Source organism: Thalia democratica, chromosome 5 (genome assembly GCF_965202585.1).
Source record: "Thalia democratica chromosome 5, ktThaDemo2.hap1.1, whole genome shotgun sequence".
NCBI classification, from domain to species: domain Eukaryota; kingdom Metazoa; phylum Chordata; class Thaliacea; order Salpida; family Salpidae; genus Thalia; species Thalia democratica.
In genome coordinates this window covers 70,300,387-70,318,634 of record NC_139169.1, presented here as the reverse complement: position 1 = coordinate 70,318,634, position 18,248 = coordinate 70,300,387, and the positions used below count along the sequence as shown (strand labels likewise).

General features: G+C 25.5%; 2 non-coding genes across 2 annotated transcripts; both read left to right on the top strand.

Moving 5' to 3' along the window:
• The first annotated feature begins 16,110 nt into the window (after window positions 1-16,110).
• Trnai-aau (transfer RNA isoleucine (anticodon AAU)) lies at window positions 16,111-16,184 on the top strand. Its single transcript has one exon. It is a non-coding gene; the product is annotated as a tRNA-Ile (tRNA).
• A 261-nt stretch (window positions 16,185-16,445) lies between these two features.
• On the top strand, window positions 16,446-16,519 carry Trnan-guu (transfer RNA asparagine (anticodon GUU)). The gene has a single exon. It is a non-coding gene; the product is annotated as a tRNA-Asn (tRNA).
• Window positions 16,520-18,248: the final 1,729 nt, after the last annotated feature.

Genomic DNA, 18,248 nt, shown 5'->3' with positions numbered 1-18,248 from the left:
ATTAATTTTAATCATAAACTATTTTGGTCGATTAGTAAAGGTCAACCACATCCATTGACCAATTTAACGATAAAGTTTTAGCTTAATTAGATATAGCACATTTAAAATTTCCGGATTGCTTAATGACCTAAAGATTCTTTCAATGGTAAAGTTTGTGAACAACTCAATTCATCAGGTGTAGTCGTTTCTATGTGTTTGGTAGTTTATTAAGATCGGGTAATAATTTATAGTTTTCAATAAAAATTGCTACATACTTACATGTTATTATAGTTTATTAACGAACAACAAAATTATTTCCTAAGGTTTTAAAATTTCCTAAGCGAATAATAAGAAAAGCATCAAACAAATATATTATTAAGTTATATCGATAGAAATAGTCTGTCAATTACAGCAATTAAGACTCCCTACTCACTAAGGCTCTTCATCAAATTTTTCAGATCCTCGCTCATCATCTCTGATTCGTCCAGACTCATCAGTTTTGCTTCACTGCATCTATTTGTGACGTCACAACTACTAACGCCATTTAGTGACAACGGAGAACTTGATTTGCTCTTTGACCTCGTTTTTACTGGTTCAGTGTCCTGAGAAATTTTGAACATATTTGAAATGTTTGAGATGTTTAATTAACTAAAAGTCTTGTAAAAAAAATACTTTCTCAGGTGCAGTTTGCAACCATCAACATTTTGGTTTGTAAAAAATTAGTAAGTTAAAACTAATCATTTAATACAAACTTGAATGAAATAATATTTTCAGTTTGCATTTTAAGCAAGTTAAATTATTCACCAATTGTTGTTTAAAAGTCTTAAAACAACAAATATTTTATTAGGTAGAGTTTGCAATCATTGATTATGCGTATAGTTAAAAAGTAAATTGCTCAAATAAATGTAACTATTTCACCATTAAAGAAATACTATAACTAAAATAAAAGTAAAAAGCAGTAAAAGCATATATGAAAATAATCTTTAACTTAATAAAATACTGTAATTTAATAAATTCTAACTTCGTAAACTTTATTGAAAACTTATCGCAAGCTTTAGTGATATAAGTTGTTTAGAATTATTTATAAAAAGCTTTATCAATAAATATAAATTACTAGTAAACAATGTGATTTTTCATTTCGTGCATTACTACTAAAAATTTTTTATAATAAAAGTAATTGAAATTCGCAAGCAAGTATATTTTCTTTCACGATCAAAATTGTTTTTAATTTGTCGCAACAAAACAGGAATGTAAAATCAAAGTTTCAATTAAAATGATTATTTAATGTATATGTATCGATTATATATTTCCAAGTATAATGCTTGTGTTTTGTAAAACTGTTTAAGCTAGTATAGTATTTTTAAACTTAATAACTTTTTTGTACATGTTTCTAAGTATTTTGTATATTTACTAATTTAAAATGATGAATATTTTTATAGTGGTTTAAACTCCGAAGTGAATTAAAAAAAATAGTTTCTATTTGTACGTTTCATAAAATTAACTTTGTGGTTTAAACTTATTAAATTAATTTTTCTATTTGCAGGTTTGTTTTGTTAGTTATATTTGACTACAGCTTTCAATTATTAAATTGTACTATTTGACACTAATATTTTTATTTAGTTCTCCTTATCTTTGATATAATTAATGTCTTTACTTAAACAATTCATGAGGTATTTAAATATTCACCCGCAATAAAAATTGTGGTTAAACAGTTAATAAAAATATACATTAAACTCACTTCAGAATACCTCTTAGTTTTGATTTATTTTAATAAAAAACTATAAACAATTAAAATGTATAATAGTTTATACGTATTATACTATTAATTTTCGATTCAATATACACATAAACACTTACTTTTTTTTCTTTCTTGATAATATCATCACTGCATTCTACTTTTACCTGCTGACTTGAAGGACTCGGTGTGTTTCCATGGCTCATTCCTGAGTCTTCGAAGTTTGATTCTGAATTTAATCAAACGCTTAATAATTCATGTACTTGTTATTAGAAAGTCAAGTTTTAGAAAATAGCACTTCAGACTTTAGTCTATAAACTAAAACATATAAGAAAAATTGTCTACCTATAAAATATTTATAACACATATAAAAGCTAGTTAAATAGCTTAAGTTTACTGGTTTTAAATATTAACTATAATTTTTTTAACAACAAAAGTTTCATTTTTTTTTAACTATTCAGATGTAGTTAGCACAACAAGTACTAAGTAAGTTATTCTTTTTTTGTTTATTAAATTTAGACTGAATAAACTTAACTTCTTTTATTGTAACAAATGTTAACTTTTTTCTATTAGTTATAATTTAGTAATCTATTAAGTTGAGAAGTTAACAATAGTTAATAAAAAACATGTTTTGTTTAAAATAATTTGTGTACTTGGTTTAATGTATACATGTTATTATACAAAGTAATTCTACCAGTGTTATTAATTTTTTACTAAACTAAGTTTATTTAATTTTATATTCATACTCTTTTTAACCTGATTCAATTATTTCAAATTTTATTTTTTTCTTTTCGTTTAGTTTTAAATTCATTGGAATTCCAGTCGGCTTACTGAATAAAAAAATACTAAATGTAAATCACTATATTAATAAATATTGTTTCTCGAAAATCAAATAGAAGTGATATTTTTAAAATGCTTTATTCACTATTACGGCCAATGTTTTAGCTTGTTTTTTATAAAGTTTATAAATGTTATGTTTATTGAAAACTAATAATAAGCTTAAAGAATTAAAAACAAGTAATTATTTTGATTACAAAACCTAAAACACAAAATCTTTTTTTTTTCGTTTTATAAAAGCTTATGCAGCTATAAGCAAATAAAAAAATTTAAGACGTTTTGAAAATTTAAAGTATAACTACCACAGTTTAGAGTAATTTCCGTTCTGGTTATTCCCCACGCTGAACTGCTGGTCGCCATGGTAACTACCATTAACCGTCTTTGTGACGTCATTGTGCTTCATGTAACTGAGCATAATTTTTGAGAAGGAGTAAGCGTCCTCTTCAGTTGTGGGTGCTGGTCTGTAAAAGTAAAAACTTTCTGATAATAAAATCTAAACATCAAGTGTACATAATGCAAATTTTGCATTTTTTTTTAATCAGCTCTAACTGTATTATTAAATAGAAAAATATACAAACCTAGTCAAAGTATTTTTCAAAAACTTTTTTAATTAATTTCGGTATCTAGTAACCTTTAGAACTTTTTCTTTTGGTTTTAATTACATTATTTTTTTACTAAGCGAACGATAAACTCAAAATAATGATTTTAGGATTTGTTTTAATTTAGTTACTCACCTCTTGCGCGTTTGCATCATATTTTTCAGCTGAAATTCAGGGCTCGAATTATGGGAAGCTATATGATGCTGTAAGTATTTATAATTTCTTTTTTAAACGTTTAACAGTGTCGTTTTACAAGTTAAAACTTATTATAAGCAACTTCCTACAAATTAAATTATATAATTAAATAAAAAAAAGTTTAATTCAAAAAAATTTTCAACTTAAGATAGCTTAAGTATACTAACTCTTCTTTCAAAATAAAGCAACCGTAGATAATGAAAACTAAGTATTTAACTAAAATATCATCACCATCGATTTATTAAGTAGATACGTCATAAAATCAAAAGTTTCACATAAATCGGCTATCAATTATATTTTTAAGCACTTGAGAAATTTGAAGTCTTTTAATCTAGTGCATAAAATATTTAACCATTTAAAAATCTTGACTGTTTTTACCATAAAGTTAGCATAAAAAGAAAATATTTGTTGGTACTGGCGTCCATTATATATTGATTGTAATTTTTGTGTAAAGATAAAAACGTAATAAGAAAGTTAAAGCTTTTTGTCGCAAAACACTTTTTTCAGTTTTAAAAAGTTACTTAAATTTTTTATCATTTGCAAAAAAATCATTTTATTTTACAAAGCTTAATTTTATTATACTTTTAAACTAAAAATTAAAACTACTAATTCCGGTAAGATATATGGTTAATTGATATCATGCAAGTGTATGCAGTTTTATCTAATAGTATAACAGTTTATTGCTAAAAAAGTGTGTTTAAGCTGAAATAAGACTATTTTGGATCTTAAATATAACGAACTTTGCTACAATTTACAAATGAGAAATTTAACTATGTACAAAAATTAGATTTTGCTAAAAAATAATAAATTTAGACAATTTAGAATTAATATGAAACTGCTTTTATTTTAAATTTACCTTCAATTGTTCTGGTCTACCAAATATTTTATCACAAAGTGTACATTGGTAAGGTCGTTCTCCGGTATGAATTAAAATATGCCGCTTGAGGTGCTGTTGTCTCCCAAATACCTTGTTGCAATATTCACATCTGAATTACAAGTATTCGTGTATTTAAAGAACTGTTGAGTTACAAGTGTGTGTCTGTTCTATGTAGTTTGTTTATGAATAAAAAACTTAAAATAAAGTTGAAACGGTGTGTACAAATTTTATGCCCTCTTTTAAAGAACTATGAAATTTATTAAGCTACTTTTTCAGTTACTATATGAACAATCAAAAAAAAGTTGACGCTTGAACACTTGAAATTACGCTTTGAATTGTTTTTTTCTAACGAGAATAGTTTACAAACATTTCAAAACAAATTAATACTATTTTTAAGTTTTTGTATACATTGATTTTAGTATTTAAAATAAATTAATATAGAAGTATATAAAAAATATAAAAAAAAGTTAAATTTCTTTAACTTTTTTTTCAGATTTCGATAAAAAGTTTATGAACTAACTCAAACTCCGTTTTTGGTTTTTCCTTTTCGCTATTGAAGCTAAAGCCGTTTTGTTCCTCCATTCTTAAAAAGTTTATAACTTTTTTTATATCTTGCTTTTAAACAACTATTAAGGAGGAACTATTTAGAACAAAAAATTTTAAAGTTTGTATCTTAAAACTTGTTTATAAGTAAAACAGTTTTAAGTTTTTAAGACTTTAAATTAATTTGAGTAATAACTTGTTTAGTAGTAAAGCTTAAAAAAATATGTATACAGAAATAACTTAAGTTGTTTAAAAAAACATTTAAGCCAGAATTTAAACCGAAAACTAGCTACAAGACTTGTTGACCGGTTTGACTAAAATTTTTTGTAGTTAAGAAAAACCCAAAACACTCTGTTTAAAGAAATTGTGTTCGCTTATTTGATTTCCTATCGATCTTAAGTGTATCAAAAAAAGGAATTGTCTGTACTTAAAGATTCAAAAAATGAGGAAACAAACTATAACGTATATTTAAAAACTTTGAGTTTTTACATTTAGTTTCATTAAAATCTAGTTGTACAATACGACCAAAAAAAAAATTGTAACTTAAAAAGAAATTATAATAAAACGTCCTTAAGTCATGTTTAGAAAGTTTAGTCAAAGGAAGTTTTCTAAAGAAAAAACAGAAATAATAAAACAAAGTAACACTTCTGCAAACAGCTGCAAAATAGCGATAAAGTAGTTCAAAAGTTTAAAGGGTTGTGTTTCAAATTTTTATTACGTTTTAGGACAACATTTTTTAAGAGTTCATAAATTGAGTTTTAGATATGAAAACGATAGTCAAAAAGTACTAGCAACACTTTCACCTTTTATTTGACATATCAACTTATCTACGAATAAAAAGGACAGCTGAAATAAATTGTTTGATAAAAAAGATATAAAAATAAGATAAATCACTAGTTAAAGCACATGAAAGCATGTGTTCAATGTATTTCAGCATAAAGTTGCCCTCAGGGCGCTACTGACATCACAGAAGGGCCACGGAAGATGTTCGGACCAGGCGACTGTTACGTAGCAACCGACACTGCCTAGCAACGGCCCCGGGCGGTTTTTGTCGAGTCTTTCGTTGCTTTGTAAGTATTTTTGAAGATGAAAATAGATTGAGCTCGTTATATATTTCATTAATACTTTTTATTAAACTGAAATTTTGTATGATGAAAAAACTTTGCTTTTTCTTTTAAAGTGTTTTGCTCGCGGCAAATTTCCAATAAGTTTGTGGAATTTTATGGCAAACTTTTTGAGTTTTGATTTTTGTTAAAAAAGCCTTTAATAAGAAGAATAATATGTATATCAATACAAATACAAACCGATTTAATTTGAAATAAGGTATGTTACAAAGCAAACATTTTTAGATTCTTGTTTTCACGATTAAAGCTTCATCTTAACTTTCAAAGAAAGTTTTATATTTTTCACTGAACAATTAAGAAAAATTACTTTTTTAATCAACTTATAAACTTCAACATCTTATTAAAAGTATAGTGAACGTTTTAAGTTTTTTACAATAAGAAACCATTTAATTGAGTGGGATATTTTTGATGGTAAAAAATCTTGTTAAAAATCTTTTTTTTTTCTGAACTCAAAATGTTTTTGAGATTTTTCAGTCTAATACTAATCTTGAAATTTTTTTGTTACTTCACGGCATCCAAAGTTAAAATTACATGCAGATATTTAAAACTGAAAAGTTATATTATATTTGCTTTAGGCATAGATGATTTTTTTAATAAAAATGATTTATATGTTTTTGAATTTATTGAGTTTGAAGTGTCAATTTTTTTACAACATTTACATTAAATATAAAGTAGAAGCAGTGACTGTTAATTTATCGTTTAACAAATACAAGTAAGTTAGCTATCAACACACACTAAAGCTACTAATTCTATTTATCAGTCATACCTTCCTTCATTCTTCTGGTTATTCCCCAAATCTTATCCATTTTTCTTCACCAAACTCAGAGCACCAGGGACGTTTTCCTGAGATGATTTTGGTGGCCCGTTGAGAAGGTTGATTGAGTGGTGTATCTGGTGGTTCTGGTCGGCGTTTATGACGTTCTGCTCATTTCTCTTGTTGCTGAAGTAGTCTGCTAACGATTGATGGTCGATCGTCGCTGTTTCGAAACTGTCAGCTGTTAAAGAGGGTGTTAAACTTTTAGGTATATTGTGAAGATAGAATGCGCTGCTTTAAATTATGTTATTTAATACGGTTACAATCAAAAGTTAATATGTTTCAAGCAGTTTAAATACATATTTAAAAAATTCAAATACAATTATTGAACTAAAAGTTTTTAACTATACATTATTTTAAAGGACATATAGTTTTTTGTGTATCAGTTAAATATCGTGTACTTGAGTTCTAGCTTAAAAAAGAGATAAGGAGGTATTTTATAGTTGAGCTTTATTTTTTAGTACCAAATTTTAGTAAAAGTTTTCAACAATGCTTTCCTAGTGACATAGTTTAGTCTAAACTGTAATTTAATTATGATATTTTACATAGTTATTAATTTTTAAGAAAGTAGTTAGAATATCTAGTTAAATTAAATGTTTAAGTTTTATTTAAAGATATAATGTAATTTTTAACTTATTTAGTACAGAAGCTTAGGAAAGAAACACTTACATTTGATTGGATAATCCAAGTTAACTTTAGGGCGCATCAACGTTGGTATTTCCTCTTCCGTTTTTGGAAAATTTTCAACTGACGTTTTTCTTTTTTTTATGAATAAATGATTTAAAGTGACTTTATTGAATTAGAAACTTAACAAACATCTGTTTTAGCTTTTAAGTTTTCTTAAAAAAAAAACTAATTGAGTAACAATGTTGACACTTAATAAATCTATAATTTATTAACAAAAACTAACATAGCAAAATTTTCATTTGATTTTTCAGCTTTATACTTGTTAACAGCATAGTTTTCGTTCAAATTTGGTGTAATTCCACTATTGTGCGTCAAAATTTCTTTTAGTGAAACTGTTACCTGGGAATTCCGGGCATTGTGGTTTATTGATCTAGGTTTTCCTTGACTATCGAATACATTGAGATCCTATAAAGAATAAATAAATAGCCTATCAAAATGTGCGCGCTAAATAAACTCTTTGTTAAAATAAGGCTTACCTCAAAAAATATATAAAGCTTTAGTTGGCTTTGAAGAGAGAAGAAAATTTTCATATAGAACAGTTCAAACTTAGTATTTGATTAATCAATTGATCAAATTATCTTATCAACCAAAGCTTTAAATATTTAAATGTTTTATATTTTTCTATTTTTTTAATGCATAAAAAATAAAGTTTAAGATAAAAAAGTAAAAAAAAGGGTTTTCAAAGTTCAAACAAAATATCTCTCTTTATAATTTAACCGTAAAACATTTACTTGTTGAGTATACATATTTTGAAGTTTCATTACATTAAAGTTTATATAATAGTTTGATAATATTTATGAAAATTCTAGGTCATATTTATATTAAGTTTTAGCTTTTTTTATGACATAAGAAAGTCCAGGGTTAGACTCTCTAGACTTTTGCAGAATATTTTTCTTTAAACTACATTAACTAAGAAAATAAACAAATAAAAATTTATTTAACTTTAACAGTATTTTAATATCATAAGATTTTTGTGACCCCATAAACTTTTTTAAACTTTACTTTTTTGTTTTCAGATAGGAAGTTTTTGTTTTCCTAACAATAATTTCAACTTAACAATAATAATTGTTGTGATAAAAAAAAAAAAAAAAAAAAATAAGTATTATTTGAAAAACTACAATGAATCTTCCACACAAGCCCTAACTTTATTTTTTTTTATAAAAAGTTATTTGCCCCACAATTAATTTTTATTTTAAATCAAATATACCTTATGAAATAACATAAAAAAAAATGCAGTCAAATTTTTTAAGTAACGCACATTGATTTTAAAATTGTGCAATAAAGTAACTTAACCCAGGAAACTACATGAAAGGAAACTTTGTGACGTAGCTATTTCCTGCTATTGCATATTTTTGTTTCAGTTTATATTGCATTTTTTTGTGGAATAAAAAATACAATCTAGGTTTTAGAGAAAAAGGCAAATGTTTGTGAAAAATCGTCTATAAATATTTAAAAGTAAACTACTACTTATAAATTTTTATTTTTTTGCGTATTTAAAGTTTTAACACGTAAGAAAATTGCTTAACGATTATTTGATTTAAATTAATACCAGATTAAGAGCGCACTTTTAATATATAATTTTTATACTTAACCAATAGAATGCTTATTTAAGTTCCTTTTTTTCTTTTTAACTATACCGCACAATAAACAGAAAAGTTTATTTTGCTTAAATTAGTAAGAAACAGTGAAGAACTGTGAAATATTTAGTTTTACTTTTCTTAGCAGATCATGAATTTAAAAAAGAATAATTGGTTTGAAAGTTAAATATTTATAAAATGACTTAATTTATACAAGTAAACTAATATATTTAACTAAGATGAAGTGTAGATGTAGAATATGTAGTAGATGAGATTGTAGATGAGTTCACTTACTTTTAAAACTTAGTTAAAAAATTAGGTTTTTTAATATTTTACGTTATATAAAAACTTAAAAATTTTTTATTCAGTTTAAATATTTAACTTTACATAGAGTTACAACGGTACTTTAATAAATTGAGCACACAACTACAAATATAAAGTGCTTATGTGAACGAAGTTGAATAATATATGTACCCGTTCTGTTAACACTAGTAAAATTATTTTTATTATTTTATTGATTTGTGTTAGTTTATCTTAAAACAATTTTGTTTCGATTTTCTTTTAAGTAATTCACACTTCTTACCCAGTTTTGACGTCTTTGACTGGATGTCGATTTCTGAATTTTTGTCGCAAGCTTGTCCATCAACCACATTCTGTCATGTTTGATGCCCGTAGCATGCCCGTGCGTCTGCAGAAACTCCTGACATTTCTGGTACACGAACGGACTCTGCAGGAAGCAAGCCGTGCACAACGTCTGTTGAGAAAAGTCGATGTTTGAGCAAAAATTAAGTTGTCAGAAAGAGTGTTTAGTTAGCAGTGTTTGTTGACAGATTCTGTTAGTTTACAATTGTCTTTAGATATACATGTAGTTTAATAGGTATGTTTAAGGTAGAAATTAGCTTGTATGTTGTTTATATCTGATGGCTGTGTGTATCGAATAAACTTTGTTTTAGAATTTTTATATAATAAAATATAACTGTAAAGGGTGTAAAATATACATTACAGTTTCATTTATTTCGCAAAAGAGCAGCTATACCATTTAACCACTGTTTAGTTGTTCACAAAGCGCTAGACTCGAAGGCTGGTGTTTTTGGTAAATCTAAGGGTAGGCTGAAGGTAAAACTTCATATCATCTTTTGCAGATAGCTAGAAGTTAGATGAAACCGGATATATTTTTTTTCTATTAGTCAAAGCTTTAAACATGTTTTTTTTTGTAATAAGTATTTTATAGTTGGTTTTAAGCTTTTACAAAGCTTAAAGTTAAGACGAACTTGCTTCAAATATTTCAATTTTTGTTATGTTACAAAATACTATTATCATTTTTCTACTATAAAATACATATATTTTAAATGGCAACTAATACGCATTGCATTTACAACACAACAAAAGTCACTTTTTTCTTACATCATTGAACAAAATACTGTTGATAATTTTAACTATACTTTTACTTTCCTTTCACTTAAAAATCAAAGTTAATTTTTAGTGCTGCAAAATATGTTTAACTTTATTTTATTAATCAAACAACCTAAGTTTATAGCTTTTCCTTGTTTTTGTAGAAATTAAAACAAAGACAGATATTTTACGGTGCATAAACAGGAATTCAAAAAACAACTATGCAGGCGTAGAACTAGTATTTAAACTTACTAATTTCGGCATACTTGATATATTTAGGGATGAACAAAATCCTAAAAACTAATATCTTTTAAATAACTGTTCAAAATATAGGTTTAATCGTTTGTTTGTTTATATTATTATTTGTTGTTTTGTTGTGTATTTTAGTTTACTTTACTTATTTTAGACTTAATAATCACAAATATTATATAGTTTTATAACAGTCGGATTTAATATTAAGTATTTTACCTATTATTAACTATTATCGGTAGAAAATGTTATATTTTATTATATTTTAATTTAATGAAAACATGTATACACCTACTTTACTCTATGCTTCTATGCTTTCATTACAGTAATTAATTTTTTACAGAACCCATTTGAAGTGTGTTGATTTGTTAACAAACAGAAACATATGTTGCTACAATAAAGGAAGATTACTGTACAATTTGTTTTTATCTATTAAATAGTTAATTGTAATTGTAAAATGACTTTTCTGATTAGGAATTGTCGGTAGTGTCACGTTATTTTATAAATAGTGCTTACAAAGCTTTAAAAAAACACTTTAAAATCAAATTGTAACGAGTTATATAAATAAGTGTTTAAACCTTAAAACACAGCAATACTTAAAAAAAAACCTCAAACTCAAAGTGTAGCTGTAACTTTTGTATCTTTTTATATTTTATCATATCATCAACTATTTTATATTCAAACCTCCATAACTGTGTTCTGACTGAGGTAAAGGTGGCCAGTGTACACATAAACGAGGACTTTTTGGAAACCGGTCGGATATACGATATCAGGAATGTCAATTGTGATTGGAAAACTCGCTACTTGGAGCTTGCTCAGAATTTCCCTGATTATAAAAGTAAGTTAAATTATATATAAGGCTTAGCAAAATTTACAGATATAAAAATTTTGAAAACGCAATTTTTCATAATTTTTTACACAACAAAAAATAAAACTATTGGTTTAAGTTATTTCATTGTACTTACTTGAAATATCCTAATGAAGCAGAGAGAACATTTGCATGAGATTTGAATTCAGCTCCTTGCACTTTCACTGTTACGTCACAATGAATTCCCTTTAATATAAAATTGTTTAACTTATTTTATAGTGCATAAGCTACAAGTTCTATTAAAGTGTAACTACAAAAACTAAAAATTAAAAACATTCAAGTTTTAGATAACGGTAAAATCGTTTAAAATAATCAAAAAATATTTAAAATAATATTAAGTTATAAACCATTTTTATTTTCTCACAAAGAAACCATTTATAACATTTTATTTTAGTTTTTTGCAGTCTTTTTTTTTATGGACTTTAAAACATTAGACTTCTACAATAGACGAAACACCTTCATACGTTGATTGTTGAGTTCCTGAAGGAAATGAGCGCTGTGTTGCGAGTTAGAACAAGTGTAAACCCGTGCAGCTATATCCATAGTATTTGAAAATTGTTATTTATCTATTTGTTAGTTATAATTCTGTAACATGTAAAAAACATGAACTATGTCATGTTTAGCATTTACTGGATTAAATTGAAAATGTTTTGTAAACAATATTTGTTTTATAAAAATAATATTTAATGATCTATACACATGATAAAGTTAATATTTATGTATCATAAATAAAAAAATATTCAGAAATATAATTAAACTTTGCTATATCAAGTACAGATGAAAAGTTATATTCTTTTGTAATAACTGGATATAAAACACTTTATAATATAACTTTAAGTTAAATAAACAGTTTTTTAACGGATTTTTAACTACACGTATAAACATCGGAAGTAGTTAAACTTAGAGTCTAGCAACTCTTTGCGCTTTGCTTAAAAGTTACGTTTTGGTGTTTAAAAAGTCTCTTTTGTATCATTAAACAATAATTAGTAACTAAAAGTGTTTCAAACAAGTTTCATATGTAAGGTTATTTGATTATTAAGTTTCGATCTATTATCTCGCTTAAGTTTTTATAATTTATAAAAATTCATAAACTTAATAGATTTTTAGTTTTAAATAACCTCGTATTACTCCAAAACATGAGTAAAAATAAAACATGTTTTTTAACCAGACATACTATGAGCGAAATTCTTACACAAGCTTAAACAAAAATACATAAATTTATTAAAAACAAGTTTTTTTTCACAAATCATGCACTTAGTAAAGTGTACAACTTTCTTAAGCTAAAACAGTATCTTGTGTAATAAACTACCAAAAAACAAACAGTTGACGTTTTGACAATATAACACTTTTAAAATTCTAATACTACTTTATTGGTTTATTACCTTTCTAAAATGCTATATGTAAACTGTAGTAAATATAATTTTGTGCTTTTTTATATAAGCTTTAGAAAATGTTTGAAAATGACCTTTAGATAATGGCATGTGTATATAAGTAGAAGATTACTCTTAGTAACTGTTTGTTTTTGTAGTTCTCGTAAAACAATTTACAACTTTTAGTTTTACGTTAACTCTCAAAAAATATTTAAATAAAAAGTTCAAATCAAAGCTCATTATGGATACAGGTGATACTATAATTCTATACTTTTATAGCTTCGTGTAGTTTTAAAACATTAACATCGAACATTTTTAAAAAAGTCAAGTAGCTACAAAAAATTACTCATTTAAAAACATTTAACGATTATAGTTAAATTAGAAAAAAATTAATTGAACGATTTTTAACTGCTAAGGTATCATTAAAATAAAAATTAACTAAAACAATAGTTTATTGTTTTTTGCCATAAAATCTTTAAGAGTTAAATATTTACAAAAAAATGAACTCTGCCACATTCTAACTAGCCAGTCGAACCTCCACAATAAACTAAACAAATAAGTAAGTGTTTAAAGCTACTGAATAATAAGTAAAATGGTAGTAAATATTCAAATGAACCGAAGAAAAAAGGCAACTGAGTTTTAATAATATACAGTTTAGCGCTTTAGCACCACACAGGGTAAAATTTCTGTTGAAATTGATAAGTGCTCTCTTTTATTGCTTCAACAGACTATTTTTTACTTAAGTCTATTTGAACAACAACTGATAATGAATTAAGTTATGAAAATGTTAATCAAGCTCAACTTCCTTTAAAAAGCACTATCAATTAATATTAAAAGCTAATTTAAGTATAAATTAAATCTACCCTTTTATTTTTTCAAGTTTGTTCTAATTAAAAATATTTAGGACACGTAAGTTTAAGCAAAACCAATAATAACACTTTCTTTTATACTTCTAGTTTCAAAATTAGTTTTTAGACTTTTCGATCTTTGCAAGTGTTACTTTTATAACTTTGTAACCAAAAACTTTCCACATAACTCATAATTTTAACTTTTAGCCTGTAAGTAAATGTGTGCAATACTTTTGAGTTTGTTAAGTTAGGGTTTTGTGATCAGTATCTTGAAAAGTTTTCAAAAAAAAAAAAAAGAAAAAATAGTTAGAGTTTGAAACAAGTAAGTTTCTATAAAAAAATTCAGCAGTTGTATGTTGAAAAGTAAAAATAATATTTTATTGATTAGTTCATTGAGTTTAATACTAAGGCCGTCGGTAAAAATTAGTACAAATTATTGATTTTGAAATTTTATACTATTACTAATCTTTTTTTTTTATGTTGCACTACATTTTATATGTTTCTCTGTTATGCAATTTACATTCATTTATACCTTCTAACAATTCTTAAAAAAGTATTTTTTATAGTAAAATGCTTATACTCTGTACTATAATTTTTCAACTAAATACATTTTGATACAGTATAAACTTTTGATTTTCCGAATTTTGTGATACCCTTTTTCAGGGTTCGTGCGCGAATTTTTTTTTATTTAGCCTGACTGAGACCAATTTAGCCTGACATTTTTTCAAAGTAAGGAAAATCCCCTTAAGAAGTCATTTTAGGTATTGGGGGGTCTTGATTAGTACTATTGTAGCTTCCGACTTTAACTAGCTTTATCTCGAAAATATTTAGAGCTTTAAAAATCTGCAAAACGCAACTCATAGCTAGTTACAACTCAATAAAATAAGACTAAATTGTGAAAAAAGTGATTGATCCCCCCTATGCCCTTAACATAACAAATTCAGTGATAAGTTTTAAAATAAGTGTTATATCTAATCTTTTACTAGTGTAAAAATTTAATATATATTACTAAACACAATTGTTCAATTTAATTAAGCACTAAGTAAAAACATTATAACCAGAAGATTTATAATAAAACAACGTACATTATGTGTTTTATTAAAATTTAAAATGAAACGCTTTCACGAGTATTAAAATTCAAACAAACAGCTAAGTTGTTGAACTAAACTGTAATGTTTAAACTGTATTTTTTTTTATGAATTTTAATAGTTATGACGTATACAATCTACTCAAAACAAAATAAGGAAGATTCTTATATTTTTTTAGAGATTCAACAAAAGGTTTTAAGCATTTATTTTTACAAGTACTGACTGATTTTGTCTTTAATAACTAAATCATTATTTAGAAATAAATTCTCATTTCAATTTGATTTTAAAAAGATTTCTCAACTTATTTTAATCAAAAATTTTCAAGCATTGAATTGAGAAAAACTTAAATTCTCAAATTTTTAAATAAAAAAACTGATTTAGCCTCACGTTTTTCAACTTTTTTCAAAAAAACTGATTTAGCCTGACTTAGCCTGACGCGCACGAACCCTGATGATAATCAATAAAGTTTAAAAAGTGATTAAATAACACAAAAATAAAAATAATTATTTGTTATTAATGTAAATTTAACTAGTGTATATTTATATGATATCTTATGAAAAATTATCAATGTGTATTAAGACATATTAGAATTGTTAAATGAAGTCTTTTTTTTTTGAAAATCATCGTACATTGGAAATAACTTATAAAACAAAATTAAATAAGTGCAAATTAAACCATCTAGCTGTAACTAAAATGATACACTTATCAACTTCTTAAAAATGAAAACAATAACTAGTACTTAACTTTTAAATCCAATTAAATTTGTAAAGCTGGTTTGAATTTAACACCTTACTCTTGTTACTAATTTTTTTTACACATATAGTTGTAGTTTAAATCTTAGTAAGAACTAATCAATATGAATATCTTAAAAGAAAGTATTTTTAGATTTGTAAAGTAAGATTACAATTTTTTTCGCAAATATTTAATTTTCAACATATCACACAAAATTTTGAATGAACTGTTTTACAGCAAAAAGTCTACTAGATTTTAGTGTTTTTTAATTTTTATCAAATTAAATATAAACGTAAACACCCATAAGATTTTTTAGTATATAAATTTTTTAAATGAAAACATTAAATAACTTACAAAATGTATATATAATTTGACAAAAGTATTGTTAAAGCTTTATCTTATATTAAATAATTCTACAAGGTTGTGAAACATCATTAATTTTATACCAAAACATAACTTTAATAAAATTAACTTAGCCTTAAGACTTCACAGTTGTATGATAAATAGATTTTTTATCAAAATAATTTCTTATGGTATTGTTGCGTCATAATTCGCTAGTCAGAATTATAATGCTGAGGAATGCAATCTAAACATGTGGCCGGTTAGCTCAGTTGGTTAGAGCGTCGTGCTAATAACGCGAATGTCGCGGGTTCGATCCCCGTACTGGCCACATTTTTTCCTCGTTAGTATAGTGGTGAGTACTCCCGCCTGTCACGCGGGCGACCGGGGTTCGACTCCCTGACGGGAAAATTTTTGCATACTTAGTTTGTTAGAACCGGTATTTTTATCCATTCATTATTTAATAATAACAATTATAATATCATAAAGTCTATCAAATATTTTTTTTTAATTTATCTAATAATCTTCTAACAGGTGTTATACGAAAGAACATTTCTAAGTATATAAAGTAATTAATGAGGTATAAGAACAAGTCTTCGTGGCGCAATCGGCTAGCGCGTTCGACTGTTAATCGAAAGGTTGGTGGTTCGAGCCCACCCGAGGACGTACTATTATTTGTTAAATATTGAAAAATGCGCAAAATTTTTACACTGAGCGTGTTTTCTCGCTTTCACACTTTTACAATAGTTTTAAGTTATTTTAAACGTCCGATTCTTTACATTGAGATTCTGTCTTTTTATTTATACATAAGTATTTATTATCTTTTTTGTTTTTCAAAAAGTTCGTTTTAAATTACTAGTTAACCTTCAATACAAACTCATTATTAAGTAACTAACATTAAAGCGGATATACAAAAGTAGTAGAGTGGCAAAAAATCCTGGAATTTTGCAGAAAAATTGCAAAAAATCCTTAAATTTTTTTAATTATAGTTTTTTAACAACTTTGATAAAATAAAAAATTTAAATTGTATCTTTCTTAGACTTAAAAAAAAGTACAGAAGTTATAATTAGTAATCGATATATTATTAGTTAAAATATCATTTTAATTAATGAAACTACTTAATTACTTGCATTTTTGTTGCTTTGAATGTCAAGTCAGTCAATAAGAGCCTATTTCTGACTGGTCTAACTGAATACAATTTAGATTAAGAGAAAATTAAGAGCAAGAGCAAAATAACAGCAGAGCCAAATAAAAATGTATGATGTAATGTTTTATGCCCAATGTTACTTATATTAGATGTTGCAAATTTTGACATACAAGTTTGCCACGGATCGAGCTGAAAAATCTTTTTTTTGACTTTTCTAAATCAAACTCTTAATAAAAATCTATTAAAAAATACATAACTAAAGACTGTGCGCGAAATTTTTTTCATTTAGCCTGACTGAGACCAATTTAGCGGGACATTTTTTCAAAGTAAGGAATATTCCCTTTAGATGTTATTTTAGGTATTAGGGGGTCTTGATTAGTACTATTGTAGTCTCTGACTTCAACCAGCTTTATCTCAAAAATATTTTGAGCTTTAAAAGTCTGCAAAAAGCAACTCATGGCTTAGTTACAACTCAATAAAATAATACTAAATTGTGAAAAAGGTGATTGACCCCTTCTATGCCCTTAACATAACAAATTCAGTAATAAGTTTTAAAATAAGTGTTATTTCAAACTACTACTAGTGTAAAAAATTTATATATATTACTAAACACAATTGTTCAATTTAATTAAGCACTAAGTAAAAATATTATAACCAGCAGATTTATAATTAAACAACGTGCATTGTGGTGTTTTATTAAAATTTAAAATGAAACGCTTACAAGAGTATTAAAATTCAAACAAATAGCTAAGTTGTTGAACTAAACTGTAATGTTTAAACTGTTTTTTTATGAATTTTCATTATTATGACGTATATAATCTACTCTAAAAAAATAATGAAGATTCTTAAAAACTATTTAGAGATTCAAAAACAAGTTTTAAGCATTTATTTTTACAGATACTGACTGATTTTGATTTTAATAGCTAAATCATTTTTTAGAAATAAGTTCACTTCTCAATTTGATCTTAAAAAGATTTCTCAAGTTTTTTTAATCAAAAATTTTCAAGCATTTGAATTGAGAAAAACGTAAATTCTCAAGTTTTTAAATAAAAAAACTGATTTAGCCTGACTTTTTTCGCACGAACCCTGGTAACTTTTAACATAATGTTTATATTAGACATAAAATTTTGCAAGCCGCTTTACTATATTAATGTATGCTAACATGCGGTTTTTTGTTTAGCACTAAATCACAAAAATTTAACCACGGAATTAGTACTACATTTTGTTAGCAATTTCATTTTTACCAGC